The 23,514-nt window shown below is 51.2% G+C and overlaps 3 non-coding genes across 3 annotated transcripts; 2 read left to right on the forward strand and 1 right to left on the reverse strand.

Annotated features, from left to right (window-relative positions):
• Positions 1 to 201: 201 nt before the first annotated feature.
• Positions 202 to 283, reverse strand: TRNAS-GCU. Its single transcript has one exon. It is a non-coding gene; the product is annotated as a tRNA-Ser (tRNA).
• Positions 284 to 11,704: 11,421 nt separating this feature from the next.
• Positions 11,705 to 11,778, forward strand: TRNAT-AGU. The gene has a single exon. It is a non-coding gene; the product is annotated as a tRNA-Thr (tRNA).
• An 11,414-nt stretch (positions 11,779 to 23,192) lies between these two features.
• TRNAS-CGA lies at positions 23,193 to 23,274 on the forward strand. Its single transcript has one exon. It is a non-coding gene; the product is annotated as a tRNA-Ser (tRNA).
• Positions 23,275 to 23,514: the final 240 nt, after the last annotated feature.

Here is a 23,514-nt window from a genome sequence, read left to right on the forward strand (position 1 = left end):
TGAGGATGTTCCCTTTTGAGATATAAATTAAGAAATACAGGGCTAGAGAATTTTTCTTTTTTTAAGAAATCTGGGATTTAGACATTTTATTTAAAGCAAGAGAGTTCTGAGTTTCTGAGAAGGTTTTTGTTTGCAAGAAGCAACATTGTACTAAAGGGGAACTTGGTTGTCTACAAAGGAGGAGTAATGACTAAACGCATCCAATGAGGATGGGATTTGAACCCATGTGTGCAGAGCACAATGGAGTAGCAGTCCATCGCCTTAATCACTTGGCCACCTCATCTGACTTGTTAAGAAAAAGACAGGAGGAAAAATCTAAGGCCAGCAGAGCTAGGGACACTAAGGAGTTTTTAAATACTAAGCAGAAGCAGGGGCTGAATGATCTCCCCCCTCACATCTAGTGAGTAGCTGGGGGAAAGACTTCAGGAACAGACCGTGTTTGCGTAGACACACCTACTCTGCCTAGGTATGCAGCATGATGGGGCCGCTTTCCCAAAATGACCAGTTTTGGCTGGTGGTGGGTTACAAATCACTTTAGGATTGAGTGGAATGAAATGTTATTATCCTTCCTGCATGAGTGAAGGGCAGCAGAACATACCTAGTCTGTCCTGATGGAGGGTGGGTGGGTGAGGAATTGCTTTTATTGGACTTCATAGAAGTGATTGAGAACATCACCTAAACCAGGGTCCCCAAACATTTCACTCTGTGCCCTCTTAGCCATGGCTGTGGCCTCGGAAGCCGCAGTCAAGAACCGGGGCTGGGAGTGGGGCCATTGCTTGCTGGGGAGAGGGGTGCAGACAGGGATAAGGGGGTCGAGGCCGAGCTGGGAGCCAGAGGCCCAGGCTGAGGGTAGGGTGGGGTTGGGGAAGAGCTGGGGCAGAGTGGGGCTGAGCGCTGCTCCCTCCATGGGGGCTGGCTCAGGCCCTGAGGTGCCCCCATGAATGTTCCTCTGTGTCCCCCTAGGAGTCATGCCCCACATTTTGGGAACCACTGAACCCTACTCACTAATCAGGAGCTAGTGATGCCAAAGCCCAGGGAAAAGGAGAACATGTGCGGGGCCCCCAGCACTGGAGCCATGTGCAGGGGCTGCAGGAGAGGGGCAATGGCTGGTGGCTCAGGGAGTTAAGGGCAAAGGGGGCACAGGAGGGGGCAGGAGTTAGGGGTGAAGGAGGTGCAAGGGTTGGGAGTGCAGGAACTAGCGGTAAAGGGGGAGTGGGGATCGTCCAGGGCAATGGGGAAGCGCCAAAGTACAAGCTTTGCCCAGGGCACCATTTTCCCTAATGCTGGTCTGAGCAAACAACTGGAAATGGCCCTTCAGTGAGACCAGAACCACAGTGTAGAAAAGCCCCTTTGTTAAGTGGTGGTGGCTGAGTGCTTAGGGTGATGGGTTAAAAAGCAATAAGTGCCTTTTTGTGGAGGTTTGAGTCTTGCTTGCTAGGCAAGGTTGGTGCGTGGTGTCTCCATGGCTGTACTTTCAGTGTCTGATCACCCACGGTGCCACAGGGAGCCAAGTCTAGACATATTCAGAGGCTCTATGCCAGGGTTTCTCAAACTTCCTTTCACTGCAAACCCCCTTCTGCCAAAAAGAACTTACTACATGGCCCTGGAAAGAGGGACCAAGCTCCTCCCCACTGCGCAGAGGCAGGGGAGACAAAGCCTGAGCCCTGCCCCAGTTAGGGGAGGGCAAAACCAGAGCTTGAGGGATTCAGCCCTGGGTGGTGGGGCTCAGACTTTTGGCTTCAGCCCCAGGCCCAAACAAGTCTAATGCCAGCCCTGGCGACCCCATTAAAATAGGGTTATGACCCACTTTGGGGTCCTGACTCACAGTTTGAGAACCACTGCTCTATGCTGATGGGAGAGAGTTTTCCTGTGGGTGTAGTTAATCCTCTTCCCCAAGAGGTGGCAGCTATGTCAGTGGGAGAAGCTATATCGGTGGGTGTGCAAGCTGTGGTGTTTACCACATTTAAGAAGTTTAATCAAACCCCATTTTTAAAACCACTTGTGGTGTGGGAATAACTCCACCAGAGAGGTCCTTTGGGGCCATCTGCCTGTCCCAAGTCAGGGTAAAGGAGGAGGGTTGGGCGTGGGGCTAGCAACTCCACCCTGTAAAAATCAGCTTGCTACAGAAACGCCAACAATAGAGTTAACAGAGACTTTTAGCCTGGAAAAAGAAGGGTCTTCAACTCGAAGATGCATGATGCTGGGTGGTGAAAGCCGCGAGGAAGCCACTAAGCCGATCACCCTTCTTGCAGCCAGGAGGATTACCATCGGCACATGGAACGTGAGGACCATGTACGAGTCAGGAAAGACGGCGCAGGTTGCAGCAGAGATGAGGAGCAACAACCTGACCCTACTAGGCATTAGCGAGACAAGATGGACGCAAGCTGGACAGAGACGACTGTTGACAGGAGAGCTGTTGCTGTATTCAGGACATGAAGAGAGTGACGCACACCACACACAGGGAGTAGGCTTCATGTTGTCCAAGCAGGCACAGAGAGCACTGATTGGTTGGGAGGCACATGGTCCCAGGATCATCACAGCATCCTTCAGAACTAAAATGAAGAGGATTAAGATGAATGTTGTTCAGTGCTACGCTCCAACCAATGACAGTGAAGAGGGGGACAAAGACTACTTTTACAACAGACTCCAGAAAATATTAGAGACTCTCCCAGACAAAGACATTACCATCCTTATGGGAGACTTTAATGCCAAAATTGGACCTGATAACACAGGATACGAACAAGTCATGGGGACCCATGCTCTGGGAGAGATGAGTGAGAATGGAGAGAGATTTGTGGATCTGTGTGCACTTAACAATCTGGTCATAGGAGGCAGCATCTTTCCTCAAGCGGATCCACAAGAGTACCTGGGTATCGCCAGCAGGCATGACAGAAAACCAGATCGACCATGTCTGCATTAGCAAGAAGTTCAGAAGATCCTTGCAGGACGTTAGAGTTAGAAGAGGAGCAGACGTGGCGTCCGACCATCACTTAGTGGTGGCCAGATTGAAGCTGAAGCTGAAGAAGAACTGGATAGACGCGTCAGACAGAAGAGCGAAGTACAACGTCAACCTTCTGAAGGACCATAAGACCAAGGAAGATTTTGGATTGACGCTGAAGAATAAGTTTTCAGTACTACAGGATCGGTCTGAGGAAGAGGAAGACAGTGTACTCAACAGATGGCAGAAAGTGAGAGACACACTTAGGTCAGCATGCCAGGAAGTGCTTGGAATTAAGAAACACCAGCAGAAAGAGTGGATCACAGCAGAGTCCTTGACAAAGATAGAAGACAGAAAGAAGAAGAAGGCAGCAGTCAACAACAGCAGGACTAGAGCAGCAAAGGCCAAAGCTCAAAAGAGTATGCTGAAGCCCACAGAGCAGTGAAGAGGAATATTAGGAAGGACAAGAGAGATTATGTGGATGGACTGGCAGCAGAAGCAGAGCAGGCAGCATACAGCGGTAACATGAAACAGCTGTACGATACTACCAAGCGACTGTCTGGAAAGTTCAGCAAGCCAGAACATCCCGTTAAAGACAAGCAGGAAAGTCTATAACAGGAATAGAACTACAGATGAACAGATGGGCGGAGCACTTTGAGGAACTCCTGAACAGACCAGCACCACCAAATCCACCAGACATTGACCCAGCCAACGAGGACCTCCCAATCAATTGCGATAAACCAACCAGAGACGAGATCAGAAAAGCCATCACCATGATGAAGAACAGGAAGGCGGCTGGACCTGACGATATCCCAGCAGAGGCCCTGAAAGCAGACCTGGATGCCTCAGTGGAAATGCTGTACCTCCTCTTTGAGAAAATATGGGAAGAAGAAGTGATTCCGGCTGACTGGAAAGAGGGATATCTCATCAAAATCCCCAAGAAAGGAGGCCTCAGCAACTGTGCCAACTATAGAGGAATCACACTCCTGTCGGTGCCAGGAAGGTCTTCAACCGAGTCCTCTTAGAGAGAATGAAGGATGCCGTCGATCCACAGCTACGAGATGAACAGGCAGGTTTCGGCAGAACAGATCATGCACGGACCAGATAGCAACGCTCCGCATCATAGTCGAGCAGTCTATGGAGTGGAACTCCTCGTTGTACATCAACTTTGTTGACTATGAGAAAGCATTCGATAGCGTGGATCGAGAGACCCTCTGGAAGCTCCTTCGGCACTATGGCATCCCAGCAAAGGTGGTCAACCTGATCAAGAATTCATACGACGGCATACACTGTAGAGTGATCCATGGAGGGCAGCTCACAAACAGCTTCCAGGTGCGAACCGAGTCAGACAAGGATGCTTGTTGTCACCACTTCTCTTTCTTCTCGTCATCGATTGGATTATGAAGACATCCACTTACAAGCGTAGGAATGGAATCCAATGGTCATTGTGGACCCAGCTTGATGACCTGGACTTTGCCGACGACCTTGCACTCCTTTCGCACAGTAAACAGCAGATGCAAGAGAAGACCAACGTAGTGGCAGCCACGTCATCACAGGTTGGCCTCAACATCCACAAGGACAAGACCAAGATCCTTAGGATCAATTCCATCAGCAACGACCCAGTCACACTGAATGGAAGCCCCCTGGAAGAAGTGCAGTCCTTCACCTACCTAGGTAGCATCATCGACCAGCAGGGTGGCACAGACGCAGACATCAAAGTAAGGATTGGTAAGGCAAGAGCAGCCTTCTTACAGCTCAAGAACATCTGGAGCTCCAGAGAGCTGTCTTTGGCAATAAAGATTCGACTGTTCAACTCCAACGTGAAATCAGTCTTACTGTATGGAGCTGAAACCTGGAGGACAACCAAAACAACCACCAGGAAGATCCAGACCTTCATTAATAGCTGCCTCAGAAGGATTCTCCAGATCCGCTGGCCAGACACCATCAGTAACATCCACCTCTTGGAGAGGACCCATCAACTCCCAGCAGAGGAAGAAATTAGAAGGAGAAGGTGGGGCTGGATAGGACATACACTACGCAAGCAGCCAACCAACATCACCAGACAGGCACTGCAGTGGAACCCCCAAGGCAAGCGGAAAAGAGGCCGCCCAAGAAATACCTGGCGACGCGACCTTCAGGTTGATAGCAAAAAATGGGCTATACCTGGAACCAGCTAGAGCGAATGGCCCAGGATAGAAGACTATGGAGATCTGTTGTTGGCGGCCCATACCCCGGTTGGGGTGACGGGCATGAATGAATGAATGAATGTGGTGTGGGAATGGCAAAGGACCTCGATGAAGCAGGGTCTGTCCGTCAAAGTCCTGGAGATCATGAGTCCATTCTTTTATTGTCATGGGGGTATAGCTCAGTGGTCGAGTGCTTGCCTGTCCATCAATTGCTCTTTGGTTCAAACCCCTGTGTTCTCTTATAACCTTTTTTCTTTTTTTTTTAAAAAAGGAAAACATTTTCATTTCCATTCTCCATTATGTTCAGAAGCTCCACTATACGGGGGTGCTTGATATGAATGTAAACACTCAACATTTCATTGTCCAAATGCATAAAAACCTAGTGAAGCTGTCCATCAGCTGAAATCAGTTCCAATCCTCTAAGTGTCTAGTTTATGTTTTCATCAATTAAACAAAGGGATCATATGAATGTACATTTGCAGATCCCTCTTCTCCAGGAGCTGTGCTGTGCAGAAGAACAAGAACCACATCCAGCTGCAGTTCAGGACCCTGATGACCAAAGAGCCACCAAATGTTTTGAGGGCTGGAGAAAAATGCCTTCTAGTGAGCTATTGAAGGAGCTCAACCTGTTTAGCTTATCAAAAGAAGATTGAAAGGTGACTTCATTGAAGTGTTGAAGGGCCTTAATGGAGAGAAAAGGTTGTGTATTAAAGGGCCCTTTAATCTCGCAGAGAAAGGCATAGCAAGACCCAGTGGCTGGAAGGTGAAAAGAGACAAATTCATATTACAAATAAGACACAAATATTCAACAGCGAGGATGATTCACCAGTGGAACAAGCTACCAAGGAAAGTGGTGGATTCTCCATCTCCTGATGTCATTTAATGAAGACTAGATGCCTTTCTGGAATGTGTTTGCTCCAAAAGTAGCTATTGTGTCATACAGGAGGCCTGTGATATGCAGGGGGTCAGATTAGATGCTCTAATGGTCTCTTCTGTCCATAAAGTTGACTAATTTCTGAAAAACTGAGTGTAGCATTGGGAGCAGCATCTGATGTTTTCCTGTCTAGCCTGCTTGCTTCCTAGAACGAACGCTCCTTGAGTGGGGTGATCCACAGGGAGTAGCTCAAACCTCCAAAGTGCCTGGGCAGGGGCAGGACATTAGCACAGCAAGGGAGGGGTGTGGCAGTGACATCACAAAGGCCTTTTGCAGGACCTCAGACTATTGTTCAAAGGTGGTGGGGAGGTGGTGACCTCACAGAGAGATGCTGACATCAGCCAGGCAGGACAGGGGCGAGGGGCCAGGGAAAACTCAGAGACCCCTGTGGCTTTGCTTCAGCAAGTCTCCTTCTCCAGGTCTCTCTTTGAGGACTGAGAGAGTATTCGGGTTCACGTACGTGAGCGCCAGCAGGAACCTCTTTAGAGTTTTCTCCTTCCCTTTGCCTGATTTTACTAGAAAACAGACGTCCCTGTTTACAAGGTCAGAGCCTCCTTGAGGTTTGAAACCTGTTCAGTCTGATCCATCTGGTGACAGTTGAATTCTAGGCATGGAAAACATGAGCTTAAGGAGGCAGAATTTTATTCCACACTTGGGATTTTGTCCCATAGAATCACTGGGGATATTAGGGTTTGTCCTTTTTGTTTCACCTTTTCCTCTATCCCTCCCTCCCTCCTTCCTTTCTCTTCTTCTCTTGCTTCTTTTGTCCTTTCTCCTGTTCCCCTCCCAACACCAGGAGCAGTGTGTGTGTGTGTGTGTGTGTGTGTGTGTGTTCTGTGTAAGACACTGCAGGCATCTAAACAGACCACAGTTCCTGAAAACACGCACATCATGAACTTTGCCCGGCCACCCGAACGTTGATGTTGGTAAAACGTCCCCTATGGTCCACCAGTGCTTGCAGCACCATTGAAAAGGAGCCCGATTTCTCAGCAGCTGACTGTGGAAGAGGTGGACGATAAGGTGCGAGGAGGTGAAAACGGCCATAACTGCAGCGGGCTCCATGCTCGCAGTGCTGTGGCGTCCGCACTGTCACTGACCACAAAAGTGCACGAACAGATTTCCCGCCGGCGCTTTCAGGGAGGGATGCCGTGACTGACGGTTCAATGATGACAGTTACCCAAAACCACCCTCAACACATTTTTTCCCCCAGCAGGCATTGGGGGCTCTACCCAGCATTCCAATGGGCAGCGGGGACTGCGGGAACTGTGGGATAGCTTCCCACAGTGCATCGCTTCCAAAGTCGACGCTGGCCCCGTTAGTGTGGACTCACAAAGTCGAATTAGTGTCCTTAGTGTGGATACACAAATTCGACTTCGTAAGGTAGATTCCACAAATTCGAATTAAGTTGAATCGAACTACTCTTGTAGTGTAGACATACCCACAGAAAACAATCTTTATTGCCATAAACTTTCACTGGTTCTTTGCTTTAACCCCTAGGAATGTACCTGTTAGACAATCAAAAGAGTTTCTCCATTTCTGTGGACCTCAAATCTGAATTCAGCATAGATATTTTATACTACTAACATTGTATCAAAGTATTAATTAAATGTTAACTTGAGACCATGGGCGGAGACATTATGTAACTCCTGTTAACCATTGGCTGCTGTGCTATCTTGTCTTGGTGCAGAACTTATCCTGGGGTGTTGAACTGCCTACCCTGTCACTTTCCCCCACCCATGGAAAACCTATATATTCTGCTGTAATCAATTGACTGACAGTGTCTCTGAGCCTAATAAGCCAGGTGACACTCCACCAGCGCTGTGTGTAATAAACTCCTATTCTTGACCTCGACACGTTGTAGATTTATGTCCTTCACAGACACCTGCTGAATAAAGAGGAGATTCAGCATCCAGCACCCAGTGGTGCCTGGCTGAATGCGTCTCCTCTCCCCACAGCTTGGTGATCTTTCGAGGAAATGGAGAAGACTGCCTTTGCCTAGCTGTACATTGCTTGCAAAAGAAGCAGGTCTTTTTGATGACAAGTGTTGAAAGGAGCCACTAGACGAATGTGGAGACAAGAAAAACATCCCCCAACTGAACTTGCATCTGTGGATGCTGAAGCCACAACACAGAGCGCTAAACGCTATATGACCACGGCTGGTGTCAGAAGAGTCTCTACCAAAGCCTTTTTCCACCACCAGGGGCCTCTCTGTGCACAGAACTCCTGGTAGCTTGATGGCTGCAGGCAGTGGAGAACTCTATTTTGGCATCTCTTTGGCCTGGTCTACACTACGCGTTTAAACCGGTTTTAGGAGCATAAAACCGATTTAAAGCTGCACCCATCCACACCAAGAGGCCCTTTATATCGATATAAAGGGCTCTTTAAACCGGTTTCTGTACTCCTCCCTAACGAGAGGAGTAGCGCTAGTATCGGAATTGCCATATCGGATTAGGGTTAGTGTGGCCGCAAATCGACGGTATTGGCCTCCGGGAGCTATCCCACAGTGCACCACTGACCGCTCTGGACCGCAATCTGAACTCGGATGCAGTGGTCAGGTAGACAGGAAAAGCCCCGCGAACTTTTGAATATTTCCTGTTTGCCCAACGTGGAGCTCCGATCAGCACGGGTGGCGATGCAGTCCGAAATCAAAATAAAAAAACAGAGCTCCAGCATGGACCATGCGGATGTGATCGCAGTAAGGGCAGGCAAATCCGTTCTATCAGCGCTCCGTTATAGAAGACGAAATTCAGAATCATTTTAAAAAATTCTCCAGACAGATGCCATAGCAGGGACTCAGCGCACTGCAGCGTGACAAGCGTAACGGAAAGCCAAAGAATCAAATGGACGCTCATGGACTGGAGGACTCAAGCTATCCCACAGTTCCTGCAGTCTCCGAAAAGCATTTGCATTCTTGGCTGAGCTCCAAGTGCCTCTAGGGTCAAACAAACAGTGTCCATGGTGGTTCAGGGCATAGCTCGGCAATGTACACCCCCACAACCACACCATAAGTAAAAGGGAAAAAATCCTCTCGTGACTATTTAACATGTCACCCTATCTTTACTGAATGCTGCAGATAGACGCGATGCTGCAGCACTCAACCCCAACATCCTTGCTCCCCTCTGCCATGGGTGGTTGATGGTGCAAAATGACTGGTACCCGTCCTCATCATCATGAGCTTTTTGGCACGTGGTGCAGTGCAAAGGACTGGTAACCATGCCGATTAGCATCTGTCAGGTCCCCCAATGTCAAGTGCACCTAATTTTTCATGGTAGATGGTGCAGTATGGTTGATAACCGTCTTCATCATAGCAACAGGGGGCTGAGCTCCATCAGCCCCCACCCTTCATGTGTAAAGAAAAGATTCAATTGCCCCTGGACTAGCAGAGGGATGTTGGGCTCCTCTCCTCCACACTTCTTACTGTCCTGTCTGGACTATCATAGCAGCTGGAGGCTGCCTTCCACTCATTTCTCACTAACAAGTCACTGTGTCTTATTTCCTGCATTCTTTATTACTTCATCACACAAGTGGGGGGACACTGCTATGGTAGCCCAGGAAGGCTGTGAGAAGAACGGAATCAACAGGTGGGGTTGTTGCAGGAGCACCCCCTGTGAATAGAATACAGCTCATCATTCCTGCAGGATCTGACACAGAGCAGCTGTGCTCTCTGGTTCTATAATACAGTGGTTCTCTAGTACACTTGCCCATATTCTAGGCAGGACTGATTCTGTTTTTTGATACCATAAAGGAGGGATTGACTCAGGGAGTCATTCCCAATTTTGGCTTTTGCACCCCTGGCTAAGAGCAACCAGGGGCACTTATGACAGCAACAGATGGCGCAGTGCAAAAGGACTGGTAACCATGATCATCTTTTTACCAATTTATGGATTGGTAGATGGTACAGTATGGTTGGTAACCATCTCTGCTGTCATGCAAAAGCAAAAGCATGCTGCTGTGTAGCGCTGCTGAATCGCCTCTGTCAGCGGCATCTAGCACACATATGGTGACAGTCACAAAAGGCAAAACAGGCTCCATGATTGCCATGCTATGGCATCTGCCAGGGCAATCCAGGGAAAAAAGCCACAAAATGCTTGTCTGCCGTTGCTTTCCCGGAGGAAGGAGTGACTGACGACATTTACCCAGAACCACCCGCGACAATGATTTTTGCCCCATCAGGCACTGGGATTTCAACCCAGAAATTGCAAGGGGCGGGGGAGGCTGCGGGAACTATGGGATAGCTAGGGAATAGCTACCCACAGTGCAACGCTCCAGAAATCGACGCTAGCCTCGGACCGCGGACGCACACCACCGAATTAATGTGCTTAGTGTGGCCGCGCGCACTCGATTTTATAAAATCTGTTTTACAAAACCGGTTTATGCAAATTCGGAATAGTCCCGTAGTGTAGACGTACCCTTTGTCTCTTTTGTGGTGAACATCTGCAGTGACTGTTAAAAGGCCTCTGGATAGTGGTCTTTGGGAAGAGCTGGCTGAAGAGCCTTCCTAGTAACCAGGAAATCCTGGCTTGGCCTGATAGTTCTTCCTTGCTGAACCTAATGTCTCTGTTGGCTCCTTTTTTGTATCTCTTTTCATAAAAAGAAAAGACCTGTCAGCAGAATCCTTCTAAGTGGTGGTTCAAGACAGAGAGAGCCTTCCTTGTGGCTGAGTCTTGGTGCCATGGGGCATGTCTCATCACTGCAGTGCCTCCTGTTGGCCATCCTGGCAATTAGCTCTGGTCCACCAGTGCGCCTTCATCCAGTGGTGTCTGGCTGCCATCTGTTCTATCATTAGGACCCATGTCACTCTCAGGACTTCAGTGTCCTCTTATGGACACAGCTCTCTGGCTGTGCCCCACTCAGGTCTCTCCCCCCTTCCCGGGGGCAGCTGTCCTCTACCCAGACACTTGCATCAGTGGCCAGCTGCAATCCAGGGTGTATCCACCTGTGTCAGTGGCGACTGAGGCAAAAAGGGTGCACCTCTAACCCCCGCCATCTGTTTCCCTGGACCACTTCCCCACAGACCTAGCACCTTCCCCCGCCTTTGTATCAGGGCCTCAGTCTGACAGTAGTCGGCCAGGAGGTCACTCATGCTCCCCTTACCCACCCAGCACTACTCTGATCATGGTGCCCTCCCTTCTCCGTCCTTCAGGGCAGCCAATCCTCCCTCCTCAAACTCCAAGGAGTGACTAACTCTTACTGTGCTGAGCAGCCCTTTATATACGGGCTGCTCCAGCAAGCCTTCTCCTGATTGGCTCTCCCAATAAGCCCTTTCCTGACTGGCTGGGTTCTGCACAGCCTCTGCAAGGCTGCCTTAATCTTTCTCCTGCTTGTTTGGGGCAGCCACCCCACCACACTTGGAAAGCGGCAAATGAGAAATCTAGAGCTGAAGGAAAGGTTACCATGACTCAGAACTGAGCCGAGGTTGCTGCGACTGAAACACAGATCACTAACCGCTATATGATCACAGTGGCTGGTGGGAGAAGCACATGTTAGAAGCCCTCTGTCAACTCAGCTGTGGCTTTCTGTGCACGGAGAGCCAGACACCTCAAGGTCTGCAAGTCTTGAGGGAAATGGGGAACGTCTGTACTTTGGAATTTGCAGGTGTTATCCTGAACCATCAAATGGAACAGTTGTAAACTCTTTTGCAAGGCAGGCACCATGGCTTAGCTGGCTAAAGCACCTGTCTAGTAAACAGGAGATCCTGGGTTCAACTCCCAGTGGTGCCTTGTTGTATAGCTTTCATCTCCTCTGCTCACATTTTCCTGTGTCTTTCTAGGAAACAGAAAAGACCTCCCTTGGTATCCAAATAATATCTTGCTAAGGAAAAGGCTTCTTTGGAGAGAAGCATTGGAAAGAATCAAATCACAAGCCTGGAGCTGATGAAAAGGCTGCTGTGACTGGCATTGGCATGGCGGTTGCTTCAACTGCAATTGCTGCAACACGAGAGCCTGTGCCACACGTCCTTGTGATTCGCTGGGGATGTCCACACACAGAGGCCATGTCACCTTCCTTTTGATTGTCAATGATGAGAAATGGAGCAGCTGGGAGAAAAGTCCCAGAGACCAACACTGTGGCTAAGCTGGCCAAGGCACCTGCCAGGTAAAGTGTAGGTTAGGGATGCAGCACCCAGTGGTGCCTTAACAAATGTGTCTGCTCTTCCCATCTTTTGGTCAATCTTTCGAGGAAGCAGAGAAGACTGCCTCTGCCTTGCAGTGCAAATGCTTCCAAAAGAAACCGGTCGTTTTTTTCTGACAAGTGTCGGAAGGAGGCACCTAAGAAACGTGGACAAGGAAAAGGTCAACATAACTCAACTGGCATTCATGGCTCTTGAGGCCACAACACAGAGCACTGAAGGACCACATCTGGTGACAGAAGGGGCTTTTTCAAAAGCATTTTCTACTAGCAGGGTCCTCTCTGTGTACAGAATTTCTCATTCTTTGGTGTCTGCAGGCCCTGGAGATCACTATTTGGTATCTTGCTCTGTGTCTCAGTGAACATCTGCTGTGGCTGTTGAAAATCTGTGATGGGATCTACAGGATACAACCTCAACAGTGGGACCCCTGTGTCCCACCACCTGGATTCCCTCTCACACTGTGATGCTGTGACAGGCTGTGAATCTCTGGCACATATTGCACTTACACAGACATCCACAGGTAGGGACACATCTAACTGAGTTACATGAATGCTTCTCCCAGCCACTCACAAAACTAACGATAGATAAAGAGCCTCCCGCCAATTCCCCCCAGCTCTTCAGCCTGGCACCCCTTAATTATACCGCAGGAAGGGCGAACCACAGCGGCTGCCTCCCCCACATGCGGGAAAACAGCTTGACCTGCTGGCTCCACAGACTAAGTCACCAGTCCTCCAGCTTGCCCCATTCGACCCAAGGGGTTGATCTTGTGGCCAGAATTATTTGCAGTTGTGATTTCCCCCAGCAGTACCCCACAGGGGTCCAGGGTCATCTCCAGCACAGGCCACACAGGAAGGCTTAATTCTTGAGCTGCAGCACGTGCTGGGCAGGCTTAAGGCTGGGCTCCCCATGGCAGGAGAGAAGAAGAAGACTCGGACCCTGGTGAGGCAGGCTGGGGCATCCTGGATCCCATTTGCTCACAGCCAGGCCCCCCCCGCCCCACCCCAAGTTGTCAGTGGTGCCCCCAGGTCGGCCAGAAAGGAGCAGCGGTTTTCACTGCACCAAGTCCACTTATGGCTTACAGGCAACTCCAGACCCCCCACAGCCCACCATCTCGGCCAGAAAGGAGCCCACTCCGCCTCCCCATTGCTTCTTTTCCTTCCCCCCAGGACCCCGCTTCTCCTGGCCTGCAAGTAGCCATCCCTGGGATGCCAACAGGCAGGCACCGGGGTCTATCTCCCAGAAGCCAACTGCATCTCCATGGGTTCAGTCCTCAGAAGGGCAGGTGGGGGCTTCCTGGATCCCAGTTGCTAACAGCCAGCCCAACCCCTGCCTCTAAAGCCATCAATCTATAGGCCAACTCCACGGGCAGAGGAGGCCAAGCCACAAGCCTCCAAAAGGTGACACACCGCACTCCTCTAGGTTCTCCAGACTGATGCCAAGGTGCTTTCTCCACTGACGTCAGCACCATCTGTCATGTGAGAGTTGGAGTTATCCCAGGGACAGGCCAATAGCAGAAGGAGCAGCACCTTCCTGAACAGCAAGGGGATCTGAGAAAAGGAAGCCAGCATGTTTCTGCACCAGAGATCTTTTGCATGTTAAGCAAATGTGATAACCATGACACTACAGAAACTCTATTTACTTGTTTGATGCTTGCCCTGACACACACCAATGGGGAAACAGAGCGAGTGGTGGTAGCCCTTCAATAGGTCAGCTGGCAGAGCAGAGGACTGGAGCCGGTGCTCAGGAAGTCATCCTTACATCCCCCTTCTGAACCTTGCTTGAAGGGGAGCTTCTTTTTCTTCCGCTTGCTGACAAAGAGCAAGAGAAGAATGAAAGGTCAGGTGGGCCAACTCGGTGAAGAAGCCCATGCTGCCTTTTCCTGCTGCATAGCCTGAAATGAGGGATTTGTGGCAGTCTAAGGAACAGCCCACCCTTGCACAAAGGGGGAAAGAAGAGCCCCCAAAGCTTGGGATTGAACCACAGACCTTTAGTCTCGCCCAGCTCAACTACTTCAACAGCTGCTTGGTTTCTTTTTAGCCTGTTGCTTTTCTGTCTGGGATGCTTTTGTCAGCGGCCCATTAAGGCAAGATTCACTTTTGCTTTTCTTAGCTGGCTAAAGCCCTTGTTTAATAAACCAGGAGATCCTGGGTTCAACTCCCAGTGGTACCTTGTTGAGATGCTTTTGGGGCACCTGGCATTGGCTACTGTCAGAAAACAAGATTCAGAGTGAGATGGACCTTTGGTCTGGCCCAGTGTGTTTTTTCTTATGGTTTAAATTACACTCACAGGCACTGATAATAGAATTACTGAACGTTTGGGAGTTAGGGGCTGATAGGTCAGTGGTCCAGTCCCCACACAGATGACCCCCTCCCTCTGGGACAGGGGCAGGTCTGAGCTCTCCCACCAAATGGCTCTTTGCAGCTGCCAGAATCTGTGGGCAGTTCATTTAGTTTATGCCGAGGGTTGAGTCCTGCTTTGTGCCCAGTGTCTGAGAATGAAAATCCTAAACCACCCTATGAAATAACGAATGCAGCAGGATGTGTTTTTGTCCCTGCCTCAGAGCAGACAGAACAAAGGAGAAATGCCATCAAGTCCATGGTAATACTTCCCTGCGGTTTTACCATTTCCACTCGCTAAACTCCCTCCAAACCTTCTGGGCTCCTAGAGCAGGGGACTGAGCCTGAGCCCAGACACAGACACTGCAACTTTACTCCAGGCCAAGCCACATGGCCCTGACTAATCCGACACGGGCCAACCGAGGGTGTTTCATTGCACTGGAGACGTAGCCTAATGTTATGTCTACACTGTGATTAACACACCCAGGGCACCTGTTGCAAAGCCCGGCTCAGCTGACTCAGGGTAATGGGGCTTGGGCTGCAAGACTATAAAATTACAGTGCAGACATATGGGCTTGAACCCAACCTCTGAGGCCCCATGAGGAGTGAGGGTTTCTGAACCCAGGCTTCAGTGTGAACACAAATATCTGCACCACAGTTTTTAGCCCCTCAGCTTTAGCTCCATGAGCCCAAGTCAGATGACCCAGGCCAGCCCTGCTGCCATCTTTTTCCCAGGAGAGATGGACTCTAAGGTACGTCTCCATTGCAGTGTAAGCCCAGGTGTGGCACGCTGTGCTCAAAGCAGCACCTGGAAGCCCCATATTCACCACTCTCATATAATGATGACACGGTTTGTACAAAGTCTGCCTGGTGAGGTATCATTTCAAAAGTCTTGATCTGTTGAACGTTAATATCTTGTTGGATTGTGTGTGCTTGTATTGGTTGGGAAGTTATGAAGTTTTGCTCTGTGTGCATTACTGAAATATGAGGTTTCAAAATGCCCCCCACCAGCCTTTCAGGTGTGACAAGGGAGGAGCCAGACTTGCTGCTGGCCCATTGAAGGTATCCACACTCCCAAGGACTATCCCAGGAACTGTGTACAATGCATACTTCTCCGAGATAGCACAGCAAAAATTGACATTGCTTGACTCACATCGTAGCAAAGGAGCTTCCTAGCAAGTCGGAAGAATCTATGAAAGAAGGGTAGAGACATCATGACTTGGCCTCTCTCCCCCACAACTCAACATCTGGAAACATATCGGGAGGACAAAGACTGTACTGAACTGATTCAGAAATCAGAAGCGAATAATAACAATAATACTTTCAAACCAGTCTCCAAACAGACTAGTATTGGGTTCTCAGCAGAAAATTTTCAGTTTGGGGAATTTTGTTTTCTCAGTCAGACTTTGCCAAGGGAAACAGGGAGAAAATGTTTGAGTTGCCTCCTTCAGAACAGCTTGGCCTAGACACTAGCTCTGGTTCACTGTTGTAGCCTTGCTCGGATTGAGGGTATTTTAATAATTTGGGGAGGTCCTGGGGTGTTTGGGGGAGATGATGAGGATGTTACCTTTTGAGATAAAAACTAAGAAATATGGGACTAGAGAATTTCTTTAAAAATCTGGGATTTAGACATTTTATTTAAAGCAAGGAGGGTCTGAGTTTCTGAGAAGGTTTTAGTTTGATCTGTCATTGTACCAAAGGGGTAGATGGTTGTCTATAAATAAAGAAGGTCTGAAGACTAAACACATCCTATGAGAAAGGGGTTTGAACCCATGCATGCAGAGCACAATAGAATAGCAGTCCTTCACCTTAACCACTCAGCCACCTCACCTAAACTAGCGAAAAAAAGGGACAGGAGGAGAGATCTAAGGTCGGCAGTGATAGGGCCAATATGGAGTTTTTAAATACTAAGCATAAGCAGGGGCTGAATGAGCTGGGGGAAAGACTTTAGGAACAAACTGTGTTTGCACAGACACACCTACTCTGCCTAGGTATGCAGCATGATGGGGCCGCTTCCACAAAATGAGCAGTTTTGGCTGGTGGTGGGTTACAAATCACTTTAGGATTGAGTGGAATGAAATGTTATTATCCTTCCTGCATGAGTGAAGGGCAGCAGAACATACCTAGTCCATCCTGATGGAGGGGTGGGTGGGTGAGGAATAGCTTTTATTGGACTGCATAGATGTGATTGAGGACATCCATGGTTGTGGCCCCTCGGAAGCCATTGTCAAAAACAGGGGCTGGGAGTGGGGCTGTTGCTTGCTGGGGAGGGGGGTGCAAACAGGGGTAAGGGGGTCAAGGCCAGGATGGGTGTCAGGGGCCCAGGCTGAGGGTGGGGTTGGGGAAGAGCTGGGGAAGAGGTGGGGCTGAGTGGTGTTATCTCCCTGCCCTCCATGGGGGCTGGCTCGGGCCCTGAGGTGCCCCCATGAAACTTCATCTGTGTCCCCCTAGGAGTCATGCCCCACATTTTGGGGACCACTGAACCCTACTCGCTAAGCAGGGGCTAGTGATGCCAAAGCCCGGGGAAAGGGAGAACAAGTGCAGGGGCTCCAGAACTGGAACCATGACCCCCCATTACTGTCTGTGGCTCTGCCCCCTTCCACACACAGCCCCATCCACTGTCACCTCTGTTCCACCCCTTCCCCCACTGGCCCCGCCCTATCACTCCTTTGCCCCTGCCCCGCTGCGGCCCCGAGACCAGAGATGCTCTGTGCCCTGCTGCAGCCCCGGGCCGTAGCAGGAGTGGGAGCTCCTCCAGCCCTGGGGCCAACATGGGGGAGACTTTTCCAGGGGGGCCCAATTTGGCCAGGGCCCCTAGTCATGGGCCCCACTGCCCCCTTGGCGACGCAAGGTTTGGGGAGGCTGAGCCCCCCGAGCCTCCATTACGAGCCACCCAGGCTACCACTGCTCAGTGGGTGGCCAGTCTCCCTGTGTCTCTGCTGTTCGTGCTGGGGAGCCTGGCCGGCCTTAGGGGTGGGCCCCCCCGGCAGCCGCCCAGGGCTCCAGGGGTTAAAGGGCACCATGTGCCAGTGCAAAGGTGCTCACTGCTCTCCCCTGCCCCCAATGCTCCTCCGTGGCCCCATAGAGGGTTGTGGGGAGTGAGGAGCAACACTATGTGCTCAATGCGTCCTGGTCACTTTCCCCACCTGGTGCTGTGACGGGAGCATCAGAAGCTGCTGCTCTCTGCCCTCCCCTGATGCAGCCCGGCTGAGGAAAGTGACCTGGATGCAGGGAGCTCGGATGATGTCGCTTCTCACCCTGCCCTCGCAGCCCCTCGGGGTGCCCGGAGAAGCAGCATTCCAGGGAGGAGCAGGCAGCAATGCCAGCTGTGCATTGCACACAGGTCAGAGTCCCCACGTGGGTGCAGGACGCGGCACAGTGGTTAGGGGTGAAGGGAGTTCAGGAGCGGGGCAGTGGGTTGTAATTGCTCAGCATCTTCCTGCTGGGGATTCTCCTCCTCGTTCTCACTCACCATCCCAACACCTGATGGGAGACAGGGAGAATCCAGACATAGGTTACTCCCTGTGCCAGAGAAAAAGGAAATGTCAAAAAGGGAGTCGGCCCTGGGAAGACGCAGGCACGGCACTCTGACTGGCGGAAGCCAAACGCCCACACCGAGAGTTTAGCATGGACAGCTTGGAGACAGCCAAAGCGGGGAAGGGCTGCGTTGGTCTGGAAGAGGGAGTCGGTGGCTGTCTATCCTGGCGGAGGCAGGGTCGTTTTGCTGTATGCTGGGCCAGAGGCCAGGGAGTCTGCTAGAGTTGCTGAGCTGGGCCTGCTTCTGGCTTTGCTTGGGTTAGAGGAAAGTGGTGAAGATAAGAACGGCCCTCCTGGGTGAGACCGATGGTCCATCTAGGCCACTATCACGTCTTCTGACAGTAACCGATGCCAGGCGCTTCAGAGGCAATGGCCAGAGCAGGCAATCGTCAAGTGATCTATCCCTGCATTGTCTTCTGAAGCTTGGTGCTTGTTTCAGGGGCTAACTCTCAGCCCAGACACACTCCAGGGAGGGAGCGTTGGTGTTTGTGCCGAGGTGGTGGGTGGGTGTCTCTCTCGCCCTAGTCAGGATCTCTGGGGCGTGGCTGTATAAAAAGAGACTTTGACTCACCCAGGCTGGGCTGCCATCATGGAACAGACCAGGTCCTTCTGTGGAGGTTTTGCGTTCCTCCAAGGACGTGATCTCAGTGTGTGTGGGTGTCCCTGTCCCTTCAACCCTTAACAATCCCTGGTGCGTGGGTGCGCTGGGCCCCATTATAATCCCCTCTGTCTTACCCCCCATGAGGGATCCGGTGGATGTGGGGGTTCTCCATGCTACTGGGGGTGTCTGGTGCCCCTGTCCCTCCTGGTTAATAGTGGAGTGTGTGGGTGTCCCCCAGCTCGTTAAAGATCCGTTGTGCGGATGCCCCTGTTCTTCTCATTAAGAATGGTGCAACGGAGCATATGGGTGTGTCCCCCACCCCATGAACTAGCTCGCGTGTGTGGTTCCCCTGCCCCCATCCAGGCTCTGTGGTGTGTGGGTGTCGCTGTTCCTCTTTTCAAGATCCGTGTTGCTTGGGTGCGTCTCTAACCCGCAAGTCAGATTCCCCAGCGTGTGGGTGCTCCCATCCCCCACTCCAGGCTCTGCGGGGTAGGGGTGTCTAAAAAGAGACTGTGTCTCACTGTCTTGCCCAGGCTACACTACAGGGGCTATTCACAGGTGCAATCCCACTACTGATCAGCACAGGAGTTTTGACCTGCTCCGTTTCCGACCTGGGCCGGTTCACCCCTTCTTAGGCAACCTGGAGACCCCAAGTTTCCCCGGGATCACCATATTGATGCTGAACTTAGTGCAGACACCCGATCGGCACAGCCCCCTGCAGCCCAGAACTCCTGAGCTCAAGTGATCCGCCAGCCTCAGCCTCCCCAGGAGCTGGGATCACAGGCACCAGCCACAGAGCCCAGCTGCTTTTATTGCTTGGCACCTGGAGCTTTAAACTCTGCTTGTGAGCTCTGTGCCTTGGCCAGACGGGGACAGCCTGGGACTGGGAAATGCTCCTGCTCCCCCAGCCCCCATCTCATGTCGAGCTGCAGGCGCCGCTGTCCTCCCAGGTAAGATCCCGGATGTTTCGGTGCCCCCTTTCCCCGCCCAGGTGTCCGGGTATCTCTGCCCCCCATACAGAATCCTGGATGTGTGGGTGTCCGTCCCTCTGCAGAGGATCCCGGAGTGTGGATGCCCTTGTCCCCCCCTACAACATCCTGGGTGTGTGGGTGCCACTCTCCCCCCCAGTAGATCTCTGGTGGGGGGTCCCCAGGGTGTGAGTGCTCCCATCCCCCGATACAGGCTGGGGGGGGTATAACTGGCTCTCCCTGTCCTGCCCAGGCGGTGCTACAGCAGCTGTTCACAGGGGCAGCAACCCCACCATCAACCTGCAGCTTTAACCTGCTCCAGGGGTGACCTGCTTCACCCTCCTGTGGGAGCCCGGGGACCCCGAACTGCCCAGAATCACCTGATTGATGCCGAGCTTAGCGCAGACACCGGCTCAGCCTGGCAGGGAGCTGCCCTGAGCCCTGACAATCAGCTTCCCTCCGCCTCCTGCTGCACAGTGAGGATCCCACGCGAGAGGCTTCGGGCCCAGTTTGTTCAGGAGCGTCCCAGGCTCCAGCTGTAAACTCTGCTGGTCAGTTCTGATCTTTGGCCACACGGGGGCGGCACTAACGGTCCCATCTAAACGCTGTTTGCGTTCGGCCCTTCGGATCGCAGATTGTAACCCGCGGGCAGATCTCTGAGTGCAGCCAAATCCCTCCCCAAACTAAACATTGAAGCAGCAGCTCCCGTTGGAAAGATCAGGATTTTTGCCTTTAAAAACAAGGAAAATGTCTCCAGCGAGAGACTGAAGAAGCTCAATTGATTTCATTGACTCCATGAATGTTCCTCTGTGTCCCCCTAAGAGTCATGCCCCACATTTTGGGGACCACTGAACCCTACTCGCTAAGCAGGGGCTAGTGATGCCAAAGCCCAGGGAAAGGGAGAACAAGTGCGGGGCCCCCAGCACTGGAGCCATGTGAGGGGCTGCAGGAGAGGGGCAATGGCTGGTGGCCCAGGGAGTTAAGGGCAAAGGGGGCACAGGAGGGGGCAGGAGTTAGGGGTGAAGGAGGTGCAAGGGTTGGGAGTGCAGGAGCTAGCGGTAAAGGGGGAGTGGGGACCGTCCAGGGGCAATGGGGAAGTGCCAAAGTACAAGCTTTGCCCAGGGCACCATTTTCCCTAATGCTGGTCTGAGCAAACAATTGGAAATGACCCTTCAGTGAGACCAGAACCACAGTGTAGAAAAGCCCCTTTGTTAAGTGGTTGTGGCTGAGGGCTTAGGGAGATGGGTTAGAAAACAACAGCCACTTGTCTGTGGAGATTTGATTCTTACCTGCTAGGCCAGGCTGGTGTGTGGTGTCTCCATGGCTGTACTTCCAGTGTCTGATCTGCCACAGGGAGCCAAGTCTAGACATACTCAGAGGCTCTATGCCAGGGTTCCTCAAACTTCCTTTCACTACAACCCCTTTTTGCCAAAAAACTTACTACATGATCCTAGAAAGACACACCAAGCCCCTCTACACTGAGCAGAGGCAGAGGAGACAAAGCCTGAGCCCTGCCCCAGTTGGGGGAGGGCAAAACCAGAGCTTGAGGGATTCAGCCCTGGGTGGTGGGGCTCAGATTTTGGTTTCAGCCCCAGGCACCAACAAGTCTAATGCCAGCCCTTGCGACCCCATTAAAACAGGGTTATGACCCACTTTGGGGTCTTGCCCCACAGCTTGAGAACCACTGCTCTAGGCTGATGGGAGAGAGTTTTCCTGGGGGTGTAGTTAATCCACTTCCCAAGAGGTGGCAGCTATGTCAGTGGGAGAAGCTATATCAGTGGGTGTGCAAGCTGTGGTGTTTACCACATTTAAGAAGTTTAATCAAACCCCATTTTGAAAACCACCTGTGGTCTGGGAATGGCAAAGGAGCTCGATGAATCAGGGTTTGTCCTTCAAAGTCCTGGACATCACGATTCCATACTCCTGTTGTCATTGGGGATGTTGCTCAGTGTTAGAGTGCTTAACTGCAGTTTTCACGTAGTCCTCAGTTCAAACCCCCGTGTTCTCTTATAACCTTCTTTCTTTTTTTTTTAAAGTTAAACATTTTCATTTCCATTCTCCATTATGTTCAGGGGCTCCTCTATACAGGAGTGCTTGATATCAATGTAAACACTCAACATTTTGTTGTCCAAATGCATAAAAACCTAGCAAAGCTGTCCATCACAAAGGCCTTTTGCAGGACCTCAGACTATTGGTCCAAGGTGGTGGGGAGGTGGTGACCTCACAGAGAGATGCTGACATCAGCCAGGCAGGACGGGGGTGAGGGGCCAGGGAAACCTCAGAGACCCCTGTGGCTTTGCTTCAGCAAGTCTCCTTCTCCAGGTCTCTCTTTGAGGACTGAGAGAGTATTCGGGTTCACGGACGTGAGTGCCAGGAGGAAGCTTCTTCGAGTTTTCTCCTTCCCTTTTCCTGATTTTACTAGAAAACAGCCATCCCTGTTTAGAAGGTTGAAGCCTCCTCGAGGTTTGAAACCTGTTCAGTCTGATCCATCTGGTGACAGTTGAATTCTAGGCATGGAAAACACGAACTTAAGGAGGCAGAATTTTATTCCGCACCTGGGATTTTGTCCCTTAGAATCACTGGGGTCATTAGGGTTTGTCCTTTCTGTTTCACCTTTTCCTCCATCCATCCATCCCTCCCTCCTTTCTCTTTGTCTCTTGCTTCTTTTGTCCTTTCACCTGTTCCCCTCCCATCACCAGGAGCGGTGTGTGTGTGTGTGTGTGTGTGTGTATGTGTGTGTTGCGGGGGAGTGCTCTGCAGCTCCCACTGTGGGAGGTCCACCCAAAAATGTGGGGCTGAAATAGTGCTCGGGCAGTGATCCCCACCGGTGACCTGGGCCATCCTTTGGGCTCTCTGGTGAGAACCCTCAGCCTCCCGTCCTCAGTCTCTACCCTGATTGGCTGAGCAGGGGGTTATTGACAGGGAGGAGATTCAGGTCCTTGTTGTTCTCTTTTAAGACCAAGGAAATAAGTCATAACCACTTATATGTTTGACAAATTTTGCTGCTTTGCTGCATTAATGGTCTCTGAGCAGTTCATGATTCTCTCTAACATTGCAGTTCTCCTCAGATACTTGCTGAATAATTACTGTGAACTGTTGTTGGTGTGGAGCTCATCTGAGAGCACTTTATTCAGGTCATTCAGTGTTTGAAATTCACGATCTGATGGTTAGTTTCAAAATCAGGGCTCTTGGGTCCTATTCCCAACTCTGCCACTGGCTGACTGTGTGACCTAAGACAAGTCAATTCTCCTTTCTCAGCCTCAGCTTCTCCCTCTCTCAAGTAGGGATAATGATGATCCGCTCCTACCTAGCTCAAGGTGGGTGGAGGATGGGGATCCATTGGAGAGTGTCACTAGGAGTATCAGAGGGGCCGTGTTAGTCTGGATTTGTAAAAGCAGCAAAGACTCCTGTGGCACCTGGCTAAGCAAACAAAACAAACCCCAAATCCCCCCTGTGCTTTGGGAGCCAGGTTTGCGGTGGGAATCCTGTAGTTCAGATGACTTCACGCCTGGACATTGGGATTCTTTACCAGTTTCTCTGGCATTGGGGCAGTTTTGTGCTCACAGCTGTGATGGCCGAGTGGTTAAGGTGTTGGAGTCGAAATCCAATAGGGTTCCCCTGCGCAGGTTCAAATCCTGCTCACAGCGAGGCCTGCGTTTTAGCCAGTCTCTCACCCGGGCAACACCTCTGTACAACCCCCTGAGACACTCTCAATTCTCTCCCCACCCCAAGTAAATTCTGTTCTGCTCCTTTCATCGAGATCCCTGGGACACCCCCTCACACTGTGTTGTTGAGGGGTTGGGCAAACTCTCAGCACCTGAAGCCTCTGCCACTCACCTAGTGCCCCATAGATCAGCCATAGCCCTGGTTCTGCTCCTCTCTCTAGC

The sequence above is a fragment of the Mauremys reevesii genome, unplaced genomic scaffold (genome assembly GCF_016161935.1).
Source record: "Mauremys reevesii isolate NIE-2019 unplaced genomic scaffold, ASM1616193v1 Contig51, whole genome shotgun sequence".
Lineage (NCBI taxonomy): Eukaryota > Metazoa > Chordata > Testudines > Geoemydidae > Mauremys > Mauremys reevesii.